The sequence below is a fragment of the Arachis hypogaea genome, unplaced genomic scaffold, assembly GCF_003086295.3.
Source record: "Arachis hypogaea cultivar Tifrunner unplaced genomic scaffold, arahy.Tifrunner.gnm2.J5K5 arahy.Tifrunner.gnm2.scaffold_297, whole genome shotgun sequence".
NCBI lineage: Eukaryota > Viridiplantae > Streptophyta > Magnoliopsida > Fabales > Fabaceae > Arachis > Arachis hypogaea.
Window position 1 is genome coordinate 12,330 of NW_027255613.1, and position 5,671 is coordinate 18,000.

A 5,671-nucleotide genomic window follows, 5' to 3' on the forward strand; every position below is an offset into this window, starting at 1 on the left:
TTAGCGGCAATTATAACATTTGCCGGTAAAGACCTTTTTAATGGCTACAAAAAATATATAACTTTTGGCGGCCATCTTTTTGGCAATTTATATGGCCACCAAAAGTAATTCTAAAATTTCAATGCTATTCATTTTTAGTAGCCATTACTATTGCCGCCAAAACCCATTTTACCAGCAATTTATATGGCCACTAAAACTAATTCTAAAATTATAATGTTATTCACTTTTTGTTGCCATTACTATTGCTGCTAAAATCTTAAGACTTTTTTAGTTATATTATACTCATTTTCTTAGAAGTAACGATCTATCTTTTTTTCTAGAATCTCATTTATTATTGCCAAAAATTATTATTATTGTTATGCATAATATAAATATACTGAAATTAATTACTACAAAATGAGATATTTTATTAAACTCAAAATATTGATACACAATTTTTTCTTGAAAAGTAATAAATCATGTTACAAATCTAAACAACAAAAGATGTTACAAGCCTATAACTATGTTGCATCAATGTAGCAATACAAGTGTTAACTAAAGTAAATAGGGGCAATGATTGCAACCTTCTCTTAGAGCTAATTTGATCATCTTCTCCACTTTGTTCACTTTTATTAAGAAGATGATCATCAGGGAATTCAAGCTCACTGAGATTGATATCTACTCCCAATGCCAGAAGCTTCTGTTTGTAAGCCAAGACTTGGAACTCGAGCAGTGGTTTCCATCTCCTTCTGATACATAAGCTCTTCAAAGATTTCAAGAATTTCCTGAAACACAAGAAAAAGAGAAGTGCCTGAAACACAAGCAAAAGAGAAGTGCAAGAGAATACATGAAAGGAGCAGGAACAACAAACCAAAGTTTAACTTTAGAAAACCAACCAAGGTATCATTGGTTTCTTCATTCCATAGTCCCCGGAACATGAATGAAAGTAATCACTGCTTTATACCACTTAGAAAGGAATTCCCTGGATTAGGCTGTGCTTGGTGTATGTTATTATCAATGTGGTTCTCAAGAAGCTGCTACTGTTTATTTTTGTCAGAAAGTGCCATGCCCTGTCAAAAAATGACACATGAAAGAACTACAGTAAATAAAAATGTGCTAGCAGAGTATAAAAGTTATAACAATATTGAGCTCATATGGCTTAAAAATTGAAGAAGGATGTAATGACTATCAAAGATAAACATCAAATCAATATTTCTTTAATTCAGTCATCAAGTTCCAAAAACGAAGAAAACATGTAGATTTATCTAATGGCACTGCGAATAGCATAGAATGAAAGGACTGACCTGAGCATTAGAATTGAGAAAAAGTTCATCATCTTCACGGTAGAATTCCTCAATAGCACATACATGAACAAGGTTTCCAAAGTCCCTTATTTGGAGAATGTGTATTATTTGATAGCAAAGTGATACAATTGCCAACAGGTCATCATACAGGATATTCCATTCCAAATTTCCAATCATTCTTTCAAGATCGTTACTCTCTTGATTCAACATATAGGTAACCAATTAAAAATAGAAATTGAATTAGTAGCAAGCAAATGAGCAATAACTTAATTCAGTAGCTAAGGTAATTGTTAAAAAGAGCTACTTAGTACTTACCACTCCAACAGTTGCTAGTTGTGCTATTGTGAAAATGTTGGTCTTGTAAATAAACCACTTTGGCACCAATCACTTCCCATTACTGTCCATAAAATTGGTTAAAATGAGACCTTCTGCTTGGTTTCCAAATGCCCAATAGCCAGAGATGGCTGCACCAAAGAAAGTTACTATAATCACAGCATAACAAATGCATAGTCCCTTGAACATTTTTCCTTTCACTGGTGGTGCTAATGTTGCCTGTGACCAAAGAAAATGCAAGCATAAACATAGCACTTTGCATTAAATGAATTATCTGATGATGACTTGAGTAGTACTAAGATTTTTGACTTTTAAGGAACTGATCTAAGCTACTTTGAGACCTGGATTTCTGGGACTATTCCGTTTCCATATGCTGTAGCAATGATGGACATGGCATTGAAGGCTCCAAAAATGCGACTCTCTGTGTTGCCTTTTATTGAATAATCCTTTTTGGGACCTTTTGATGAGTATCCTGATTAGCCAGGAATTAAGGAAGTAAAGGGATAATAAGTTAATTGATTAAATGGAACCATAGTTGATAATTAATTTGGGTGCTAAGGAGGGAAAGAAAAGTACCAATGTAAATGGAACCAGCAATAGCACATGCACTATAGGCCAAGCACAGAATCAAAGACACTAAATTAATGTGTCTCAATTAATGAAAAGATGGCATTTGAGCCAAAATCAGCATGAAACATCCAAATTCCACGATGAACTCATAAAGCTTCATAGAACCATTTGGGTTCGATAGTAGGTAAATTATCTGCAATTAACACCTCAGCATTTTAGTCACATTATAACAACATTCAAGTGATCTTTTCATCACTTGATATGTGAGAAATGTAAACCAAACTCACCTTCATGCATTTTCCTCCAAGAAGGATACAAGCCACAACAACACAAAAGCATAGTGTAAATTGAATTGGCCCCACAAGAAACCGACCCCATGGTGGACCTATATCAAATTCAATAAAGTCAAGTTTTGTAATTCATCTTTAAAAATTTGTATTTTAATCTAACATGCCAAACCTTGTTAATATAACTCTATTCTAATTTTATGCAGGACTCAAATGAAGATAGTCCTTAACTGCTAGATTACTAGAGCAGGGAATTTGTTTGGTACCTAAAATGTCGCGAGCCATGTCTCTAACTCAAAGCATGCACCTATCCTGATTAGCATGGTGCTCAAGAACTAGAGATATCAAGTTGTAGTTTAGAAAGTAACAACAGCAGCAATAACCAAGAACAAGATCCCAGCCGTCCATCTGAGAAAAGTGAAATAAAATGGAAGACTTAGGAGTGGTGGTGCCACTATTGATGTTGTCAAGTGATAACCACAGTGAACCCATGAACCTATAAATCAATCACATTCATGAATCACATATTGCATTATAGGATATTCCATTCCAAATTTTCAATCATTCTTTCAAGATCGTTACTCTCTTGATTCAACATATAGGTAACCAATTAAAAATAGAAATTGAATTAGTAGCAAGTAAATGAGCAATAACTTAAAAAAAGATAATATTGTTTGTACTTTTTCCCCAAACTAGAACCCGAAGAAAATTTGAAGTAGCACAAAGTTATGAACACGTCAATATTTAAGTGGCATATCTTGAAAAGGAAGACCTTGACATCAGAAAAAAAATTAAGAAGAATATAAATTTTAGTTGATTTGAAGCATAACTTAAGAAAAGTTTACTTTTAAAGAAAACTCTTGTAGTTTGAGTTTTGTTAGGCATAACCACATAAAGAGAAGACATCAACAGGTTGATGACTTGAAGATCAACAAGTTATATTATTCACTGAAATACTTAATTAGATTTAGATGTTATGTCATTAGTCACAAAAAATCCCAATATCAACTGAAATAGTTTCATTTTTTCAACTATCACCATTAGATGTTCTGTCATTAGTTACAAAAAATTCCAATAACTTTATTGACAAAATTTCTAGGATTTGTAGGTGGCAGTTTACTAGCAATAGTCATAATGCGAGTAACATTCAAGCTTCCATTCTTGTTAGTTGCAGTGCCAATAATTATAGCAGAACAAGTTGCAAAAATGATGATATCTTTTTCTTCATAGATCATAGAAGCAACATTAGTAGAACTCAAAATTGTGTAATTTGTTACTATTATCTCTTCGGATTGAAGATCCATGAACTCAATGCTGAAACTATCTTCCCTCTTATATTCTAATTCCAATGTGCCCTAAGTTGCTCACAACTGCAAATTTGAAATCCTTTGACATTTGCAGAATTAACACAAGTATTCACAAAATCAAAAGTGAAACATTAGCAGTAGCATCTTCAATTTTGAAAGCAACACTTGAAATTGCTGATAAATAAAATTAAGCTAGAAAGAGAGAGATGAGAATTGGCAAATCTCGTTGCGAACAGCGGGGGAGTTTGAGGAGTGTGAAGAGTTGCAGAGAGAGAAGCTTGGAGAGTAAGGGATCAAGCTTGGAATCGCCGTAGAGAGCCAAATGAGTGAGCATCTGATCAAGAACCTCCTCAACCTCCGCGTCGGACTTCCCTACCACCATTAATGATGCTTTTGAAGATGAAGATGTTGCTGGTTCCGCCATATTTTCGTTTCTTCCTTGGCGAACAACATTGGCGATAGGAATCGAACCTAGCAATGGAGATCATGAATGAACAAGAATAGCGATGCGGATCTGCGGGGGAAAGGATTGAAACATGAAGAATGATCAATTTGAATGAGTGTGAATGACTAAGGATAATGGACGGTGGTCAACGATGGTAAAGCCTGCGGCGGAGATTGGCGACGGAGGGAAGAGCTTAGGAGTTTCTCTCTCAGGTTACTTGATTCAGGACCAGACTTTCTAAGTGAACTGAATTAGAATGTGACAAAAAAAATATATAATAAAAAAATTAGTGGCAATACTGATAATTGCCACTATTAATTTATAAAAAGTAAGATTAAAAGTATAAAAAGATTAAAATTTAGTGGCAATAGCAGTAATTGCCATTATAATATATAGTAATAACGGTAAATATATAATTGCCACAAAAACATAGTTTAAATAAAAAAATAGCGGCTATTATATTATGGCCGCTAAAAATTTGTCGCTAAAACTAATTTTTCTTGTAGTGTAGTCATTAAATGGGACAATGTTCACCGAGTGCTTTTGAGTCTTCTCTCTTATTTTAAGTTTTTTTTATCGAAAATGGTGAAAAAAATGAAATTGATCTCCACTTTCCTACGTTTCTTTGAAAAGATATTCAAAAAAAATTATACTCATAACATATGACATTAGTAAAAGAACATATATAATACAAGACGCGCGAGTTTTTCTAATGACCATACCGACAATTAAGACAAGTAATTGAGCCTTCATTGATAATAAAAATAATATCACCGATGGGGGATGTCGTCGGTAAATTAGAGCATGGATAAAATTATAAATTTTGTATTACCTATCGTCGGTGAATTATGTATGAATAAAATACTAAAAAAGCAATTTAATGTTACTGCTGGTAAATCACTTTTTTATATATTCAAACATTTGATATACCATTTAAATATCTAAATAAAATTTTACACCAATAAATAAAAAAATGAAACTAAACAAATAGTATATATACAACCATATTCCGAATTCAAATACAACAAAACAAAATAAAAACAAAAAATGTCATGAAAATTGAAAATACAATTAAAAATAAAAATCATATGGACTACATATAATCGTCTGAGATGAAGGTGTCGTCATCATCATTATTGCCCCAGTCTATCATACCCCTCCTATGATGTTGATGGTGCTAATGGCGTCGGCGGCCGAGGACCAGATGAACGATGTAGAGACAGTGGCATGGCAGGCACATTACTGGATGAGCTGCTCCCCAACTTCTCCCGCATGAATAAGTACATGTCGGAGAGCTAGATGTTGATGATCTACTGGAGGCTGTTAATCTCCTCCTCATATAGTTTGGTTTATAACTAGATGATATTTTCTACTGTTCAAATCTAACTAATCCACTTTCATTAATTTAGTTCTCTTTTAAAGAGATGAGCTCAATTTCTTAGAGTG

The 5,671-nt window shown here is 33.5% G+C and overlaps 1 pseudogene; it reads right to left on the reverse strand.

The window, feature by feature from the left end:
- Nucleotides 1-1,456: 1,456 nt before the first annotated feature.
- On the reverse strand, nucleotides 1,457-4,204 carry LOC112703151 (GABA transporter 1-like; annotated as a pseudogene).
- Nucleotides 4,205-5,671: the final 1,467 nt, after the last annotated feature.